Below are 22,263 nucleotides of genomic sequence, written 5' to 3' on the forward strand. Positions count from 1 at the left end.
CACGATAAAACCGCTTTATGAAACGATTTAATGGAGTGCCATTACCGTGGACTTAAATCCTTCCATTAAAGTACTATAATGGAACCCCATTAAAAATCTTTATGATATAGGCGCCTGGCTATTAATTTATTCGCTTGATCTATATCTATATACAGAAACTTCATCCAGGCTACCAGACAAAGAAAAACTTACACTTTTACAATTTGAAAAATGGGTAATTGGTTAGGGGTAAGAAAGTTATTATTCGCCCGACTGTCATGTATTTCTTGACTGAAGATTTTCTGCGCTATTGACCCGACGACTCTGTTGATGACGTCGCTTATCTTTACCAGCCGGAGTCCGTGTTTTACACAGTACTTTAGGTGTTCGCCATGTATCACATAATCCTTTCTATCTTTCAAGTGAGGAATTAATTTTCTGTTGTTTTATACTCGTTTAATTCAGCTCCTCTCATCAAAGTGAAATTAGTAATAGGGGAACGAATGTACGACTATCTACGACTAATCCTGGAAACGTGGGCAAAAAACTTCACCCTTCATCATTATTCATGTAAATTTGGCAAAAATTCACTGTTTTACACCACAAACACTACCAAAAACCCAACATGGATAATTTCTGTAAACACTGGGGGTCTTTGGTTTTTTTTCCAAAAACCTACCAAACTTACCAAATACGTAAAATGGATAAAATGACAAGGTTCCCTATTACAACAAATGAACCAAAAAAACTTATCCCAGTGGGATAAAAACTTATCACGGCGTGATAAATTTACACCCGCTCTATTGGCCACAACTAAAGCCCGTCTTCATATGTTGCCTTCACCGGGAAACGAACCCACGCCAACACATTTATGCCTGTTTAAGCTAGCACCTATTTAACAGTAACATCTGTTTAACATTAATTACGTCAGTGCTGCCATCTGATAACTTTTTATCTAACCGCGAAGTTAACAGTGCTGCCATCTGATAACTTTTGGCCTAACCAAAATTCACGTAATCCAGTGACAGCCATGCATTCAAATAATCTCTAATTAATTAGCTAATTAAATATGAATAAGATTTACTGCATTAGATGTAAGGAAATTACAGGTAATTCGGGTAAGTTAACTCATCACATTACTTCAAATGGACACAGATATCTACTGGTCAAGTGCTCGAAATGCCACAAGAATAAAAGCAAGTTTACTACTTAATGATTTTTTTTATTCTAAATCATGAGTGAAAGAATGTACTGTTATGTCTCTTTAGAGAAGTATTTTAGTTAATACAGAAATAGTGATGAAAACAGTCAAATGCAGTATTTCAGTCAAATTAACCAGGTAACACCTATGAAACAAAATGGTTACATTAGACCAAACATTTATGCCTGTTTAAGCTAGCACCTATTTAACAGTAACATCTGTTTAACATTAATTACGTCAGTGCTGCCATCTGATAACTTTTTATCTAACCGCGAAGTTAACAGTGCTGCCATCTGATAACTTTTGGCCTAACCAAAATTCACGTAATCCAGTGACAGCCATGCATTCAAATAATCTCTAATTAATTAGCTAATTAAATATGAATAAGATTTACTGCATTAGATGTAAGGAAATTACAGGTAATTCGGGTAAGTTAACTCATCACATTACTTCAAATGGACACAGATATCTACTGGTCAAGTGCTCGAAATGCCACAAGAATAAAAGCAAGTTTACTACTTAATGATTTTTTTTATTCTAAATCATGAGTGAAAGAATGTACTGTTATGTCTCTTTAGAGAAGTATTTTAGTTAATACAGAAATAGTGATGAAAACAGTCAAATGCAGTATTTCAGTCAAATTAACCAGGTAACACCTATGAAACAAAATGGTTACATTAGACCAAGGGTTGAACCATTAATGGCAATCTCTGAAGAAGATCCGGACAAAGTGCACAGAGCAGAGCTCGATCTTACAGTAACACCTATGAACCAGGTAACACCTATTACTCAGGTAACACCTATGAAACAGTATGATACATTCACAGGAAGTGATGCTCAATTGTGCCATAACTGCAAACGATGGACACTTTTTGAATGCCAGAAAAAACTGAATTTTGACAGACCGGCCAAGCAACTCTACACATACTGCAGGAATTGCAATTCGACCACTTACAGTGATGACTTTAAGAATCCAGAAATCACTATTGAGAACAAAACACGTTACTTTGACCACATCATCATAAACCTTGGCCAGACACGTCTGTCAGATTTACTAGTAAATGATTTGAAACATTTTGTTGAAAGTAGGATTACTGCTATCCTAAGATTAAAACTAACAAGAAAGTACTAGTAGGTAGTAAACCAGAAGGATACAAATTAAAAGTTAGTAAACAAGAAGGTAGTAAACCAGAAGGGTGTTACACAACTCCTAAAACATGTAATCTGAGTTTAATGGAGTAGAATTTATTCAAGTGATACAACAAGAATTACTCAAACACACTATTCTTAGTTTCAAGTGAAAAATTTAAAGTAACTGAGCTACCTCTGAAATTCACTATTTTACCATTCTCATCAGTGATTTCAAATTTGACTTGATTTGTACATTTTTTGTTCACTATTTTCTTGCAATTGAGTTCATATCTCTGGTATTTAACCTGATCCCCATCTTCAACAGGAACGATACATAAAATGTCAGAAGGTTTATTGTTGTAGAGGGTCTTAGCTTTGTCAACCAAATTTGATCTTAAGAATAGTTCTTTTCTGTAAAAGTTAACTGGCTTGGCGGAGTAGTATTTTCCTTTCTTGTTGAACGCATCTTGTTCAAAGCCGAACCATTCATTTACCACATGGCCAATGTGTGAGGAGAATGTTTTGCCAGCTGGTGTATCATTTGCAACATCATGAAATATGATATCAAGGTCAAAGTATCTGTCCTCTGTAAGTTCAAGGACTAGACAATTTTTGTCACAGTAAATTTTAACATGGTTTATTCCATTTTCTTTTATGTATGTTTGCCATTCCTCACAAAACGAACTTAAACTAAAATGTCGAGAATGTGGAAATTCAGATTGTCTTTTTTTTATTATCGTTCTAATAGAGGGATTATCTAAAAAATTCAAACAAAATTCATCTGGCGTAGCACCTGGTGTATGGTTAATGTCTTCAATGCACTGTTCCATTATGGTTGCATTCAGTGGTTTTTTAAGCTTAAACTCTTTGTAAAGAAACATGAATACTTGGGCACTCGCTGGCAGGATATCGCTTGCCCACCACGAGTTGTAAAGCGCTATCGTTTTCAAAGTGATCGATTTGATGTTCAATGACCTGTTAAGTTAAGCTCAAATATGGCTTCATCGCATTCATTCTCAAAAATTATGAAGTCCATTTCTATTTATTAAAATGATTTAATTAAAGTGATTTAATTAGTTAAACATTCATTAAGGTTAAACATTCATTAAATCACTGTAATCAATGTATTTTTCATAGTACATACCGAAAGGCAATGTAGAGATGCCATCCTCTAAGATGAAACGCTTATCATCGAAAGGACTTAAGCTTTTCTTATCAATCTCTTCCAGATACATTTGATGCTTTTCTGATCTCAGATGACGCATTTTATGATTAAAAGTCTTAGTGTTTTCAAGACAATTAACGTAGTCATCAAATGTAATAGACTTATTCACTACATTCTTAGCGATTCCCTTCAATTTCTTTGTTTCTGGATTTTTAGTCGAGCCTTGCTCTCCAGACATAGTCTTGGTTCTGTACGCATACATCTTACTCCTCAAGGCAATAAATTCTATCATTTCGTCTCCTCCCAGCTCATCCTTAAAGTAGCCTGGCACTTTCTTCTTGCTAGTGTCGTAAAGAGGGTGATCCTTTTGGTAATTACTGAAGTCGAAGTGATCCTTTAACTCTTTGAGGTCTGCTGTTAAATCGTCTGTTTTGATCTTTAAAACGAAAGAATCCGTGTCCAAATAAAGAAGTTCTAGGTTTTTCTCACCAAAGTAAGGTTGAAGTATGTTGTAGTAAAATTCATACATCAGCAGCTTGGACAACTCCAGTACTGCAGCTCCTATGTAGATTGGCTTGTTAAACTTTATTGACGTTTTCCTCATGCAAATTGCCACGCTACTTTCGTCAAAGATGTTAATCGATGAAAACCTGGGACTTGCCATGAAGTTCTTGGCACTTTCCCCATCTGTCACCAGTTCAATTTCTACCCTGTTCCTTACGTTTTCACATGTCTTTCCGTAGAAAGCATTGTTCATTAATTTGATTAATTTGAAGTAATCTTTCTCGAAATCAGTAGTAGAAACCATCCTCTTTTTAGTGTTGAAGTCGATGTATGATTTCAACCACTTTGATTGTTTGAAACTGATGAAAGAATGGACCTTTTTTAGTATCATTCCTTGCTTTAAGTAAAACTGTAAAAGTCTGTAATGCACAATGTAGTTGGTCTTGTCCTTCTGTGTGAGGATCAATTTTTCTACCCTTGACCTCTTCTCGTCACCAAGTAACTCTTTCTGGTAAGGGCTTAATTCGTCGTCGTCTATGAAAAGAGATTCTGGACAGAATGGAAAGTTCTTTGACTTGAACTTGATTTCCTCTGGATAAGCCAAATCTACTTCGAAAAGATATCCTACTTTACTGTCTTTAGGAATTGACATGATCGTCTGATAAGTTATGTTTGCTGTGCTCATGGTATCGTCAAACATTTGAAAACTGCCGTAAGGCTGACTTTCCATCATTGCCCAGCCATATAGATTATTTGCGTCTATGTAGAGTAGTTTGTGGTGTTCATCTGCCTTGACATGCCTTGTTCCCATCACACCTGAAATTCCACCTCTTATTGCCTTTTCAAAAGTAAGTAGGATATCGTTATCGGCAAGAAGTTCGAGATTATGTCTGTGTGTTTCAATCCGGCTAACCATGTCAAGCCAGGTGTTGAATAGCAGTGACAAGGATCGATCTGGAAATTGTTTAAATTAACGTCCCTGAATTTCTCGAATAAATCAGCTAACAAAAGAACATCTGTTTTGAGGTACAGGTCGATGAACTCTCCGTGATTTCTGATCTTGAAATGATCCCATATGTTTTTGGATTTTAGGTAAACTGAATCATCCGCCATTTCATTCTTCAATTCATCAAAGAACATAGACTTCTCTAAGTGAGTAACACTGTAACTTTCATGTGATGTGTAAAATGAATAAGGCACTGATCCTTTCTTCCTCAATAGTTTAAAATCGTCAGGATTTGGGTAAGACTGTCTTGTTATCTTAAAGTCACCATCTTCCATCGATTTGGTGATGTTGTCCAAGCCAGACTGTAAGAATCTGTAAGAGTCTAAAAATTTAAAACAGCCTAACTCAAATGAAATGTACTCTTCTGCGTTTTTAGCAAGAAGCTTCAGTTTCTTTTGTGACCTAGACATCAATTCTCTGATGAATAGGTGAGCATCGTAATTACTGAGATTGTGAAAAAACACTGGAACGAACATGGCTTTCTTCTCGTTCAAGTTGCAAGCTTTGTGAGCAGCACCTCTGTATTTTCCATTGTAGTGATTGTGATCTTGAACTCTGTCCTCACCTAAAAATTTATTGCAGTAGTAACAGTTTGTTTCTTGGGGATATCTCACCAAATCTTCGTCTGTCATGATGATAGGAATGTTGCATTTCAGTAGAGTTGAGAACGTCTCTTCCATTCTGAGTAACCAGTTGCAGAAAACGTCAACTACATCAGCACCTCTGTGACAAAGATACTCACTGGCGTAGATTTGTGGATAGTCAGAGTGAACGTAAACTCCAACTGCTGATGCAATCTGTTTGAATAGTTTTTTAGTGGTATCTGTCTGAGTTGTATTACCATTGACTGTTGTGCTTATCGCTTCGAAATCAGCATAGATTACAAATGGAACTCTGTTCTTGAATGAGTGCTTTTCAAACTTAAGTTGTGACCATTTACTATTCGATTGAGGCAGACTAATCTTACAGTAATCGTGTTTTCCACATTTCAATTTATGTCTTTCTAGTGTAGATTTCTTGTAAAAGTAATTCATGCATCTCCTACAAATGAACACACTATTCCTGTCAGTCTTGAAGAATAGATTTATGTCTCTTATGTACATGAAATGACCCTTGAAATACAACAGATCGATAACATCATCATCATCGTGGTTCTTAGAGAGGTAGAGTGGTTCCAGCTTTGCGGCATAAATGCTTTTAGCCAATTCGTTCTCTAACTTGAACACATTAATCTTGATACCATTGTCTTGTTCGATCTTAGGGATATCCTTTTGAACACACACAGGAAATGATTTGATCTTAATCTCATTTTCATACATCTTGTAGGGGTTAATTTCTGTTGCATTAAAACCTTTTTGCCTCTCACATGAAATGCTGTCGTGGTATTTGGCAGCCAAAAGACTCCATAGAAAACATTTCTCATCATTTGATTTCACATTAATGACAGCTTTAGTTCGGAATGGTAAACTAGTGTAGTGACCGCCTTTACATTTCTTGTAGGAACATATTGTAAGATCGCACGACTTGATTTCATTTAAACTCAGGCCGCTTCCTTCGAAGTATCGTTCCTCAATCGCGGCCTTTATGTAGTTCAATTGACTGTTTAGGGCATTAATTGTCTGGTTTCTTGAAATTATGCTTTCCATTGGAGATTGAATAGGATAGATAACCTTTTCGCCAGACCTGTCAAATTCAGCTTTAACTGAAATACTTATTTTATGATGGTAATCAGTTAGCTTGAAGAGAATTTCTTCCAGTTTACCTCTGTACTCGAAAACGTGTTTTGCCGGTTTGCTAATTTTCAGACGAATGGTAACGACTGGCTTACCAAATTCTTTTACCACTTCGATATCCTTCACATTCTTTATGCTCTCGAATTCCTTAGCCTCGAATTCAAGTTTCTTGGTATCTTGTAGTAGAATAGGGTTAGGTAAACGCAGTGAACGAGAACTCGAGTCTGACAGGCTTGTTAACTCCGTTTGATTGTCTTTCATTCTTTGATTGCCTTTCATTCTTTGATTGTCTTTCATTCTTTGATGCCCTTTGGTTTTTCTATGTGCTGAAAGATTGCTGTATGATATCTCCTTGTTACATGTTGAACAATGTATTTTCTCATTTTTATCAACCATTTCTATTTAGAATAAACAAAATTATTAAATTACATTTTCAACATACATCGGGGGTGCTGATGGCAATAATGCTGATCCTAGTAATGCTGATCCTAGTAAATCAGGTGTTGGTGGTGGGTATGCAGTAAGACTGTTGTCCCTCGGATAATAGTAGTGGTAATGTACAGAGTCCGGCGAGCGGTGCTCGAAATGGTGGTGGTGGTAAATCATTGGTGGAACCATTACTGTGACCCCCGAAAATTCCTCATCCCTTTCTTCCAGCCCTTTTGAAACCCGAGCCCTACAATTTGTGGCCACATACCACTTCCCTTTATAAGCAATGGACGCAATCACGGGGAAAGGGCACCAGAGGTTTAAGGAAGCAAAAACCAGATTTTCCCCGGTCACCCACGGGGTTGCTTTAAGTAGATAACGCTGATGGGAGGACGAGCATCCGCTACTATCAACTCGATATCAAAGTATCAGAAGATAGTCAATAAGTTGCCATTTTGTGTAATATCATCCCCATGAAAGGGAACGCCCATCGGGATTTCTAGCCATTTCTCAGAAGCAGTTGACTTTGTAAGGCGATCTACAATTAAATAAAAGCTTGACAACATTAAGCCAACGTGTTCTTGGACAATGTATTTTCTCATGTTTATCAACCATTTCTATTTAGGATTACAAAAATTATTAAATTACATTTTCAGACATTTTCAACATACATCGGGGGTGCTGATGGCAATAATGATGATCCTGGTAATGGTGGTACCAATAACGGTTGAGGATAATAGTGATAATGGTTATTAATCATTGGTGACACCATTACTGTGACTTCAGTTTCGCTATCATCTCTGTTTGTGCCATTTTTTTTCCTTCTTCTAAAAAAGTCTTCTTTAAAGATTCCACATCAACAGCTGAACTTGCCTCCCTCTGTTTTTTTCTGATGGCATTTTTCATGGCAATGTATTTTTCCTTTTCTTTGAGAATCAAGGTAAACTCATCTGTTGAAATGTGCGAATCACTCATGGCCTTACTTACCAGATCATTGATGGAGTTAAGTTTTGAAATTGCCAACATTCCAATCTTCTCATGTTTTTCAATTTTCTTCAGGATATCTTTTTTCTTCCAACTTAGGGCTGAGGAGATAATGGCGCTACCAATTGTCACTCCAACAAGTGCAAAACCTATCGGTGCTGTGATGACACCAGCCAGTGCAGACACACCAACTGAACCAGCCGCAACGCTTACAAAATTAAGACTATGACTAATGCCAGTAATTACGCTAAATGCTTTTTTGTACTTTGAAAATATCTTTCTTCTAAATTCAATCTCGCTTTCTAAGAAACTCTTAACATCACATATTTGTTGTAGTCTGAAAGCCTGAGGGTTACTTTCTGTATGCTTTTCAGCCCTTTCATAGTTTAAATGAATTTCAGAGTTTAAATTACTTAAATCTGGATAAACCTTGTTGTCTCCATCCATTTAATTAGTGGGAATAACTAGAATCAGTTGTTCTGGCATTTCTAGTGTTTAGTGTTGATCTTGCAGACACTACAGGTTTTTGAAGTACATTAAATTTTAAAGGCTTTTCGACCACAACAGGGTTTAAAGGTTTTTCGGGACCAGCAGGTTTTTTGGGACCAGCAGGGTTTAAAGGTTTTTCGGGCTCAGCAGGTTTTAAAGGTGTTTCAGGCTCAGGCTCCAACTTTGACTCTACTTCTGCCTCTAATTCTCTATGAAATCGTTCTAATCTTTCTTTCCAATTACGTGGTCGTTTTGTGTAACCCCAAGTTCTATTCATTTATTCAGATGAAATTAATTATGTAGAATCATATTGTTAAACTCGGGGTTACCCCAAAAATACTTGTTTGTTATCATTTTCCACAATTTTATCACGTTTTGGTCTCGATAGTCAAACCAGTTTTCATTATGCTTATTGGCCATAAAGTTAATTGAGCGGTCCAATTGCTCTTTGAAAATACTCCAGTCGACTGTGGAACTCTTCTGCCTGTTTTGTGTTTTAGACATTGGTCGAATGTTAAACCAAGAGTAACACAGTTCTGAATGATCTTTGAATTCCTTGATTGGTAAAACATGATCCAACTCCTCTTCAATTATTGGATTAATAGATCTTTGGTAGTTTAACCAATCCCTGAAGAAATCATTGGAACAACCTAGACGTAATTCCGAGTTAACAGTACACTCTACTTTAGATACATATTCTTTAGATACATCTTCTTTGGCTATTCTGTTAAGGCCAACTCTGGCTTTGTGTTGGTCATAATTACCACTCTGTCTAAGATAACCTTTGTAGTATGAATTAAAACAAGCTCTACATTCGCGTCTTTTTCCTTCTTTACCGAATTCACCATCGCTTAGTGATTTCACTTCTCCACATTTACCACATTTCTTGGTTAATGTGGAACCACATAATTTACAATAATCCAGTAAATTGCCTCTTCTGTTCTTATCAAATTCACTTTCAGGTTTTGTTGCATTGCACTTAACACATTTAAATGTAGGCCCTGAAACTACTGGTTGATCCTGATTAACAGGATACCGATTAACAGGATACTGATAAACATTGACAGTACCATAGTTATCGTTAAATACATGTCCTTCCATTTGACTCTCCATTTAAAGGATAAAATCTTTTTAAATTATGTTTTTTAGACTTTTAGGCTTTTAGACTTTTTATGTCTGAAATTGGTAACCATTCATTGAATTTATCACTGTAGCCTTTCCATTTCACTAATCCGTATTTTTTACCTTTAGTGGTCTTGTACCTCAATATCTTCTCGATCTTGTATTCTATTTGGTCAGGATTGGGAACATAACTTAATTCCTCCTCATAGAAATATCCTGGAATTTCTTCCTTTTGGTAATCTTGAAGTTTGTAGACGATAGGATGAGTGAAGATTATCTGTCTTATTTGAAAGACTTCTTCAGTGAAATTGGGTAAGTAGCCTTTATCGAAAATAGTCTTGTACTTTGAAATTCTGACGCTGTCGCCAACCTTGTACTTCGGATCTCCAAATGTTTCTTTAAGATGAAGACCGTAAAGGTTGTACCAGACAGTTCCTTCATTCTCCCTCTTTCTGGCGTGAATTGGTTTCATACCTATTGATGAGTGAAATGAGTTGTTGTACCCGCTCACCAATTCATCTAGGACATCGACCCACTTGTCAGTTTCCTTTGTGGTGAAGTACTTCCACATTTTATGCTTTAAAGTTCTGTTGAATCTTTCCACAACTGCTGCCTTCTTACTTGAAAATGTAGAGAACCACTCTATGTTGTTTTCTCTCATGAGTTTTTTGAGGTGTTGGTTGTAGAACTCATTGCCTTCATCAAATTGGATTTTCGTTGGTTTAGCTTCCTCAAAGATCACTTTAAATGCATCTCTAATTTCTTCTCCTCTCTTGCTCTTAACGGCCATAGCCCAAGCATAGCGACTGAATAGGTCAATTACTGTCAAAATGAATCTGTTGCCTTTATTCTGTTTCTCAAATTTTTGCATGTCCACAAGATCTGCTTGCCATTGTTGATCGATGTAAGATACCATTGTCTTTCGGAACGTAAATTTCTTAATGGCCGGTTTGTGTAGTTGGTGAGTTGGTAGTGTGTCTAGAAATTCTTTTACTTCCTTGTACTTGATCAATTTGTTACCAGTTTTACTAGTTTTACTAGCAACACTATCTTCCCTTATTTGCTTCCATATCTTACCTAATGAACTGTAAGCCACAGGACTTTCTGGATTGTAGTACAAATCTCTCAGATACTGTTCGATTTTGTCTGGGTCTTTTAGTTCTGTTTTACTCATTTAAATGAAGGCAAAAGACATACTAGTTTTCGGTCCACACAACATGTTGATTTCAGGAGTCACCAATTGCGGTAAGACTCATTTTGCTCTTGACCTCTTAGAGAAGGAATATCGTCATAAGTTCCATTACATAGTCATTTTCTGTCCCACTTACTTCAGAAACAAGACGTACAATAGGAGATGGATTTACGAAGACAAGAATGTTTTCATTGTCAATCCAATTGCTGTAGCCAATAATTTAGACCCTGTGCTTCAATTTGCCACCATGGCCTTCGGAGGATCACAGACATTATTCATCATTGACGACTGTGCTAATTTGAGAGACACAAAGAAGAAGGTGTCTGAGTTATGTAATCTTGCCTTTTCCGGTAGGCACTACAATCTGACTGTTTGGTTACTCGTTCAGAAGTACAACTCTGTTGTTAAGGACTTCAGAGAGAACATAAGGGTTTTAGTCCTGTTTTTCAACAAGGATGAATCGGCAATGAAAGATGCATTAGAAGAAAATAGTGTTATCCCTAAAGACCTGAGGCAAAAATACATAGATGCCCTTAAAAAGACGAAAGGATCTAAATTAATCATAAGACTAGAACACCCGTATGGTTTTATTCACGTTTAGTCTTTTTTCTTCTTTCCAACAAAATAGTAAATCCCAAAACCCAAGACGCTCAATCCTAAAGAGATCCAAAGGTATTCGTAATTCTTCATTTCATCGCTGGGATTGTAGTAGTCGCTCAATTGCGGTTGTCTAGGAATTGTAATTCCATTATGTGGGTTTAAACTGTTGTACACTGAAAGTGCGGCGTCGGCATTTTTGAAGTCAATTGCCGCTTCATGTTCTCTCTTTAATTCAAGGTTAACGAAGTCAATGGTATTTTTCCTACGCTCATCCCATTCTGTGGATGCTCTTTGCAATTGCTCTTGAGCTAAATTATGTCTCTTTATTTCAGCCTCATAGCCATTCTTGTCTAGTGCTTTAAAAAGGTATCCAGAACCGGTGAAGGCTAAACCATTCACCAGCGCAGAACCAATCATCATAGCTAAGCCTGCCATTTAGTTTAGTGTGATTTTAGCCAAAATGAGTAAAAAATCAGGCGTAGTGAGTAAAAAATCAGGCGCAGTGAGTAAAGGTCAATTGGTATTGTACATCAAAACCATTAAGGTCGATAATGTCATTGTTTTCATCTGTTAGACGAATATTCAACTTGCCAACACTTGATTTGCACGGAATTTCCATGTTATCTCCAAAGGAATATGCTATCATATCTCCAAAGTTAGATTCTTTTATTGGTCTAGTGGCTAAGACATCTGATGGCTTGCCATTGCTCATTACATTGTTGACGATGTCACAGTGGAAAACAAAATAGTCCATTGGTCTAAAATTTATGGGCCTATCGCTTACAAACTCGCCCTTGTGTAATTCACCTACATCTAAGATATCAGCATCTAAGGGGTAAGGCCATTCCGGTTTAAAGCCAAATAATTCATTGCTTTTACCAGGAAGGTAGGTCTGGAAATACTCCCCATTTTTTCTCTTAAGCATCTTCATTACTGTCCTACCAGTGGGCTCATCAAAATAAAACTTAACAACATTTTTGCTTAAACTATTTTCTTTCAATTCATTTGCAAACATCTTTGAAAAGCTTTCAAGGTCATAGAGACCATCGGGTATTTTAATCACTGTCAACGAATATCCCTTTCACTTCATTTCATTATTTTGTTTTGCTTTACTTATGTTGTAGAATGTACAAGGTATTCCTGCAAATGTCAAACTGACGCTAATGACATTCTGAATTTCAGTGTTGAGATGTATGGTTAAATAATGTGATTTCTGTTCTGGGTGGTCACTGGAATTAATGTACACCACGGTTTTCATTTACTCTACAGTAAATTCTACTTGATTATGTTTCTGGGTAAAATACCTTGATCGTAAAAGTATTCCAATGTTAAATTACTGACTGCTACAATTCCGCCAAGTTTAAGAATCTCTTCTAAGTTTGCCTGACTTGGCGGGCCAATGGCAATTCTTAAGAATCTCTTAAGTAAATATGAGTAACCAATTGTCGCCGTTGCTAATAGCACACTTTGGTACAGTGTATTGATGATTTCCTTCTTTCCTGGTGATTCCATTTATTTACAGTAAAATAATCTTAATGTTGCAAGGAAACAATCTGTGAATTTTGAATGTTAACTTGAGCATCAGAAACCACAAATATGTGCATTTTGTATGGTCCCTTTCCAGATTCTTTTGTTATCGACAATTGAATACCATCTTTAGTGTTTTGAAGCTTTTTGCCCGATCCGTGTAATCTATTGTCTTCAGTAGTTCTCAGGTCCAACCAAAGACCGTAGTTATTAGAGTCTCCATAGTACTTTTTCATAGACATGTTGCAGTCGTAAGTTTTCTTTAAGTCTTCGGTCATGAAGTGTTTCTTGATCTCCTCCCATTGATCTAGCATTCTCATTCCTTCTAGGAACACCTGATTAGCAACTCCTTCGATAGTTATTTGCACTTTTGTGATGTTAGGATTTTCAAACTTTTCGAAATCTCTTCAACCATCAGTGTAATCAGAAATGAATAGAAGTAATAGTCCTTTTATGGACATTCGAGGAAAATTGATGTTCTCGTTGATCAGCGTTTCATTGGCCGTTACGTTGACAGTTTTGAAGTGATCTACCCAGTCGTAATAGATGGAGAAACCTGAATTGTACTTGTTTGTTAGCGTATTGGCTAATACCTTGTTAGTTACAGTGTCATATTCAAAACTGATATTTTCAAGTTTGTAATTCATGTTTGCAGTTGTGCTGGTAACGATGATCTCCTCCTTTGGTGCTAACGTAATCTCGATGATCACATCCTCTTGAATTGGAAACTTGTAAAATGGAGCATAGTTGAAAAATAGCTCAAAATCTAACGATATCTTGTACTTGGCTCCAAATACTTTCTTCAGTGTTTTCTCATCGCTGGTTTCACCGGTAACATCGGCTTCTGCCACACCTGATCTCAACTTTCTAAGATTTTCTGACTGAATACCTTGAAAAACCCTGTCGTTCCGTTCCTCAGATGTTAACCACAGATCTTTAAAAGTCGAATAATGACTGTATTCATTGAGATCAAATATCTGTTCCGTTCCCCACTTAATTACCATCTTGGTTAACAGGTTTCTGCCGAGATTGTTAACCACGCTGTTCTTTGAATCACCAGAAATGGTGACATCAGCTGACAGAAAAAGAGACCTGGGTGCAAAGAACGTATTTTCTCTTAAAGCAGGTATTCTAATGTACAATGTTTCTTTTGGATTAGCAGAAGACGGATTGTGCGTGATAATGTGATGATTTCTCTCGGCCTTTAATCCGAGTGGAATCTTATGACTCCTTTCAGTGTTGAGCAGTACTCCAGTTGTCATTCTATTTAATTTGCTTGAAAAATCAATCAATCATTGATTTTACTTAGCAGCTTTAACAGCTTTAACACCTTCTATCAAACCATAAATTATGGAGCTAACAACAACAATCACTAGAATGACTAAATGTTCGGCCATGAACCCAACAACTGCACCAATTGTTTTCAGGAGAAATGATACGATAGAACCGATGATTCCCGGTAAAGCCGCAACTGATTTCTTGGCCAGTTCTTTTAGCCATTCAGCAAACTTCTTTAGTCCTTCTCACACTTTATCTGGAATTGATGATGGTTTATCCGGACTTGGTGGGGTTGGGCTTGGCGGTCCTGGTTTAGGTACATCTTTCAAAGCATTACTGATACCAAGTTTTATGCCAAGACCTAAAGTGGTAATTATCATAAGCACTGCAGTTACTATTGCAGTGATTGTAAAGCCTTCAATCTTAAAAAGTATTTTTATTCTGTCCCCGAGTGAAATCTGTGAATCTGGTTTCTTCAAGAAATCAGTGATCAAACGTTTCAGTCTTTTTGAACTACTTTCAGCTTCTCTGTCTAATTCAAATACCTTGGCACGTTCACTATTCAGTTCCTCTTCCACTCTATCAATTTCTATTCTTAGCTCGTCCTTTTCTCTGTTTAGCTTTTCCTTTTTGTCTAAATGATCTTCTCCAGAGTTAATTAAATCTCTTCTTAGATCTTCATTTGCTTCTCCTAGGATAGCATTGTGTCTTTTTATATTGTTAAGTTCTTCTTCTAGGCTTTCTATTTTCATAACTTTCTCCCTCTTAACTGCTGCAAAATCATCCCCAGCTTGTTTTAACCCTCTAACTTCTCTCAAAGCGTTATCTGTAAAACCTAATGCACTTAATTCTTCATCAGTAGCATCTATGATTTTATCTATGGGTTTAGTTGAAGTGACAATCCCAGAAATTAATCTATCTGTTTGAGTGGATACAGATTTAGGTTCCCCTCCTGGTGGAACTGTCCCTGGTTGGGCTGCCCCTGGTGGGGCTGTCCCTGGTTCCCCTCCTGGTGGGGCTGACTTTGGTGGGCCTGATGAATAACCTTCCATGATAGTCATTTGAACTGCATCTGTTGGCCTTGACTCTGGGTCTGGTTTAATCATATCTTTCAAAAGGTTGACGAATTTTGTGCCATATTTCATTAAAGTGTTTTCAGAATAGAATCTTCCATTATCCCTAGTTAATTGAATACCATTAAGTTTATGCCGATCTGGAAATGTTTCATATTTCAACATTGTAAATTGGGGGCCTGTAAGTTTCAACCAGTTAAATTCATATTGTGTCGGAATGTAGCGCAGACCTTTTGAATAAACCTTAATGCAGGGCGCAAGCTTACTCAGTTTATTCTTGTCATATTTCCATTCTGTTCCTTTCAATGCATTATCAAGTTTATCCTCTACTGCATCATAATTTAACTCCTTTCCAATCAATTCAGGGTCAAAACTTCTTGGCCTACCTGGGTCTGGTATTTCTGGTCTTGTTGGTGTAGTGAATTCCATACCTGGAGTTAAGTTACCACTATCTGTGTTGTAAGTTGAGCCTTCATTAAATGTAGTGTTAATTAATGATGTTTCAGCAGTTCTCCCACTACCTATTTTGTAAGTTGATAATTCATTAAGTAGCTCAGTACTTGATGATGTTTCAGTAGAAGAACTACTGTTTGATTCTGAAAATTGATGATCACTAAAATCATCCATTGGGATACCTTCTCCTCCTTCAGCCATTTACTTTACAGTAATAAGAATTAAACTACCAACAACAGCGTAGAGGATAAACTTGATTGTTTCATGGGTATCATCAGTCTTATTGGGCACATCAGTCTTATTGGTCACATCAGGCCTACCGGTTACAGCAGTTTTACTTGTTACAGCAGTTTTACTTGTTACAGCAGTCTTCACATCTTTTGGTGTAGTGATATTAGCCTTAACCCTTATCTTCTTAGAAGTTTGACCTTGCATCAATGGAGGAGGCAAGGTCTTTTCATTGTTAATGTTATTCTTACCAGGCTTCAATTGTTTAGTTGCTATCAGGATATCATTGTTGTAATTCTCGGTCTTACCGATCTTGAGTACCATGTCAGACTCTATGATGTACAGACCTGGGGCAATTACATAGTCTAATCGTGTGTGAGTGTCCGACAGTGCTTTCTGGTATCTAGCAATTGAGTTAGGGATATCCACATGCTGTTCAATTGAATCACTTAGAAGTTTGATGAATTCCTTATGTGCGTCTAACTCTGTTCCTGGTTGTCCAGTAATCGGGGTTCTAGTGAGGGCCTGTGACCCCAGTATGCAGTAAACATATGTTCGGATGGAATCATTCAATCTTTCTATCCCTGGATTCGAGAAACCTGAGGACTTAAGAGTCATGAATTGTTGGTACGTTTGGCATGGTTTCTGTTCTATCACATCAAATACATTCTTGTGCCTCCTGACATGATCCTTGATGAAGATATCTGGGTACTTGAAATTAGACATACGAACGTCCCAGTCTTTTGTAAACATCGAGGGCATTCTATTCTCGTGAACTTGCATCAGAAAGAAATTGATTTTCGAATCATTGATGTAGTATCCAGGATCAGTTATGTTTGGGTTGTAATCCGGTACACTCCAGGAAGTCCACCCCTCATTACTTTCAAACACTGAAAAATCATACTCGTCTTTTAAGCCAAATTCGCTTAGTAACTCGCCTAGTTTCCTACGGTTAATGTTATTATTTGTTTCATTGAAATTGCTTTCTCCCAAAATGGGGATATCAAGATTCTTCATAATTTTTCTGATTTGATAGTAAGTGTGGAACCTGTAAAATGATCTGACCATTTGATTGCTGCTGTTCAGGTGCTCTAGTGAAATGCCACATCCAGTTGTCGCGAACCATACGGCCATGTTAAACTGATTCTGGTAGAACGCCAGTGGGTTTTTTTCAAGTCTTAGACAATCATCTCTGTTTTTCAATTTTAAAAACCCTGGCGTGATATCACTTTCTTGTACTTTGAAAAATCTGTTAGCGGTAACATAGACATCAAAGTGATAAAAGTCAAATGTAATTTTATCCTTATGCTTCGTTGCCAATGGGTAATGCATTTAACTAACATGAATTTTGGTTAGGCCAAATGCTATCAGATGGCAGCACTGACGTAATTAATGTTAAACAGATGTTACCTTAAACAGGTGTTACCTTAAACAGATGTTACTGTTAAATAGGCATAAATGTCATTGATCTAATAGAAAGTTCAATAGCCGAGTGTGTAAAGCATGGAGCTTCCACACATGAGGTTATGTGGGTGGGTTCGTTTCCCGGTGAAGGCAACATATGAAGACGGGGTTTAGTTGTGGCCAATAGAGCGGGTGTAAATTTATCACGCCGTGATAAGTTTTTATCCCACTGGGATAAGTTTTTTTTTGGTTCATCTGTTGTTCAACCAACTTAAGTAAGTAATAGGGAACCTTGTCATTTTATCCATTTTACGTATTTGGTAAGTTTGGTAAGTTTTGGGAAAAAAACCAAAGACCCCCCAGTGTTTACAGGAATTATCCATGTTGGGTTTTTGGTAGTGTTTGTGGTGTAAAACAGTGAATTCTTGCCAAATTTACATGAATAATGATGAAGGGTGAAGTTTTTTGCCCACGATTCCAGGGTTAGTCGTAGATAGTCGTACATGGGGTTCCCTATTACTGAAATTAACCATTCTGCAGGCGCTATGTTTACTTTTTCTGGGCAAAATGGTAACATGTCATGTTCGTCGTGTAATTCTCTAGGATATTCAAAGTCAACGCTTAAAATGTATCCTGTTGATGATGTTTAGTGTACGCGAGTTTCAATGTTAAAGTTAGCAACTTCTTCGTCATCTAACCGGCGGTATTTTCCAAGCGGAAGGCTTTTGCATAATGCTAGTCCGTACAGATTAGTACAATCGACAGAAGCAATTTCTTTGTGAGGCTCGTCCGCTCGATAGTTCTCTCCCATTTCAGGAATGATGATGTAATTTACAAATCTGTGCAATCTAACGCCACGTTTTGTGAAGAAATAAATATCGGGCGAGGGCACGATTTGAAGTTCAGCCCGGTGAACAATAGTAATGCGTGCCATGCCAAATGTGGCAGACTGAGACAGCGAGTGGGATCAAGTTTGAAGCTGCCGAGGCACTCTCTTCGAAAATTTTCAAAACAATCGGCCAATAACAGCACATCACCGGCCAAATAAATATCCAGGTAGTCTCCTACCCGTTTACAATTCATTGTTCTCCAGACCGTCTTTGCGCGTTCATACTCTTCCTCACTGACATCCTTATTCTTTGAGTGACTGAAGAACTTCTCTCGCGGTGGGAATTCTCGTTCTTCCAATCTCTCGATACCGTCTATATATTCGTAGCATAGAATACCTTTTTTCATTAAAAGATCATATTTTTCTTGACAACTGTCTAGAAATAGGAACACCCCGTCACAAATCGCTTTATAATGTTCACTGTTTTTGGGTAAAATACGCAGTGCCGATTTTTTTCGTTCGTTCTACGAGTTCTTTGATGAAGAGGTGTTGATCGTAGTGACTCGAATAGTGTCCAACGCAAACAATCCTCATGTCTCGCTCACTCGCATAGCGTAAGATGCACTTGTTGCCGAGTGCCATACGATAGTTTCCTGTATTATGGTCATGGTCTTATACGTATAATGTGGTGAAACCATCAAATTTTATAGGAATTTTGGAAGTGACTATTTGGCAAGCCCGGCTCACCAAACAGCGCCTTTTTTCTGCCCTAGATGGAGAGCCGAACTCATGCATATTCAACCATCCAGGAGCTCATTATCATTCGTGGCAACACGGTCAGCAACACTGGAGTTACAGTGAAACGCCTTTAGAAATGCACACTAATGCATTTAACATGCTTATCAGTTAAATCACGTTTATGACTTTTTTTTTGTAAATCCATACAGTCATGTACATGTACATGCTTTTTCATGGATTATTGACCAAAACCCGAGTTTAGTAACAGAAATTGAATCGAGAGCGGGAAGTCGGCCATTGTTAAATATGCGCATATAAATTCGAATATGACGTCACTGCTCTCTGATTGGCCAACATGTTGTAACCTCTCCGGCTCGCCAAAGAGGGTAGTATTTTTGCCCTGTTTGGCAAGCCCGGCTTGCCGAACAGGGTGGCTTTTTAGTTCTGTTTGGCAAGCGGCTCTCCAAACAGGACAAAAAAGATGCCTGTTCGGCGAGCGGCTTGCCACATAGACCCGGCCAATTTTATATTGCATATTTCACAATGCGTCTGTTTTAAGAATTCTCGATAGTAGGCCTCGCTCATGTGAAGTTTTCGACTGAGACAACTGATTTGAAGGAAGACGGTTTCTTTTTTCTTCGTCTAACTAGTCGGGGAATCGAGTGACACAGTCTTCCCCGCTGTAGATGAATAGTTCTGATTTCAAATCCCGGTTTGTGTGACAAATTCTAATTGCTCCCTCGGCTATCGGTTTGTGTTTTTTTCTTCCCGATGGTATCTATTACGGGTTTCTGTGCTGTTTCAAAATCAAAGTAAATGACGTCTCTTCTTGGCACTCGTCCAGAGTAGTGATCAACGATATTGTTTTCTTGGTAGGCATGGTATAAACTTGCCCTTTTGCGAGCAACCTGAACTCCAGTGTTCTCTTAGGGCTTGCTCAGTCTCGAATGTGCAAAAACAGGATCGACATATGATTCTTGACTTTCTCTGACCGATATCCTATTTGTATCACTGCCTCGATGGGTAGAGTCTAAACAGCCGAACACCATAGTAGGGCTTTCGCAGCCATAAAAAGGGTGGGATATCTATTCAAGAGTTAACAACGTAATCGTCATGAATGGTCATGACTCAACAGCGGAACTTTTCATAATACAATTAAAGACCAATTGGAAGAAACGAAGTCAAGATATCCCACCCCTTTTATGACTGCGAAAGGCCTACTATTATGCCCGGTTGTTTTGGCTCGACCCATCGAGGCGGGAGTAGAAATCGGGTATTGTCGGGCTTGGGATCCTATTGGCGAGTGGATCCAGTATCATTCCGTCTTTCAAAAATCCTATTTGAGAGAGAAAAACGGGAAAGGAGAGATTACTCAAGTCTAGCCGGGTATTTCGCTCCCATTTTCTGAATTCTTTAACCGAAGTCTCACTTGTTTGGTTTGATGTTTGTTTTTTGTCAGTAGCCTGTAGCGGTAGAGACAATATGAAGGAAAGATTTGTCATTTCCACTAGCGACCGCTGAATCAATCAAAGAGAAGCGAGCGCGTTTATTTTGTATGAATAACGGCAACTTAACATTTTCATTGCTACCGCCAGAAAATGGCCTGTATTGTATAAATAGAAGGTTAAAATTGATAACTCGTTGAAATAACCAACCAGAGCCATTGTGGAGATAAAGGTCGCTCTGCGACTGCAAGTTTGCCAATAATTTGTCGATTAATCTGCCTATATCTTTAGCCAAAAGTGTCGTACTCATGCTTCCGATAAACCAAGGTTCGCTGAAACGTTCTTCGTATTCACCATCATCATTGGTTATAATTTTCACATATTCAACCTGTAATTCAAAGTGAAATTTAATACCCAAACCGCGCTTCTGCGCCTCATTGAGCCTTTTACGAATAAGTCCTTTTACAACCGATTGAACTTCCACGTATAAAAATTTCATCAGGCCTCTGCCGTCTCGCTTAGGCACGAAGGCGTATTTCTCCTCTGCTTTATTTTGACCAAAGTGTTCGACGCGTTCCATTTTATTTATTCTAACTGTTACTGTCCATGCAGTGCTGCTGCAATTTTTCTTTTCTTTTTGCTTTTTCTTGCAATGGTTAGTAAACTCTGACCATGAAAAGGCTGAGGTCGACACCAACGCGCTAAGATTCTATCTTCCAGCAGATGAGCATATCGATGCTTGTTGGTGCGCTCGAGGGACTGTATTTAGAGTTCAAGAGCACCCTCCCTCGAGCAGCGAAAAACTGAATAGGGGTTAGCCCAGTAATTAGCTTCTTGAATGGCTCGAATGAGTCGAAGGTTTTCGGGGCAATGGACGGCGTTTTTCAGCAAGTTGGCATCAACAAATGGGTTCGATTTATTCGCATGAATGTAATTCAAAAGATCCCTTCTATTTATGTGATACGCCAAATTTCGACCAGTATACAAATGTCGTTTGTCTGACAACAGCCAGTCTTCAAGCGTACGTGGCGATGATAAGTCTGTGCGCGCATTCAATAACATTTTTTCGGCACGAATTCTTCTTTCCATGGCTTTAATGTTAAACGTAGATTCACTCTACCGTCGAAAGTAGTGTGCCGCCAAAAGTGTTCCTCTGCTGACACGCTCACCTTCTTTGGCGAATGAGCAAAGGTATTCCCCATGGCATTGATAATAAGCGGCGCAGTTGCACGCCAAAACTCGATTTTCTAATAAATGAGCATATGCTCGTCTCCTGGTGCGATTAACGAACAGTTTATAGGTTCGAGTGGTTCTTCACTCCTGTTATATTGCCTAGTGGCAATTTTAAAAGGATTTGCCCAGAATTTTGCCTCTTGGATGGCTTTGATAAGACGAAGCTCGTCTGCTGCCGAAATGTTTTTCACCAAATTGACCTCTACAAAAGGACTGCACATCGTAACAAGTCTGTTCGACCGACAAAAAGAGCCAAATTGCTGACTCTATGAACAAATGTCTTTCACTCGACAAAAGCCAGTCTTTTAGCGAACCAAAGTCTCGTCGTAGTACTGGTCCTTGTAACAAATGATGTACATTGACTAGCCTCGTACTAGTTCGCCTCGTACGATCACCGTTGTTCATAAGTACCCTGCTCCTTCTTGAGTGTCGACGATAACGCGGGTGAGCAGAACGATAATCATGCCAGTGTTGCGGCGGGAAACGGCGATAGGGTTGCTCCGGATTTTGTTCAATTCTT

This window comes from Lineus longissimus, chromosome 4 (assembly GCF_910592395.1).
Source record: "Lineus longissimus chromosome 4, tnLinLong1.2, whole genome shotgun sequence".
Classification (NCBI taxonomy): Eukaryota; Metazoa; Nemertea; class Pilidiophora; order Heteronemertea; family Lineidae; genus Lineus; species Lineus longissimus.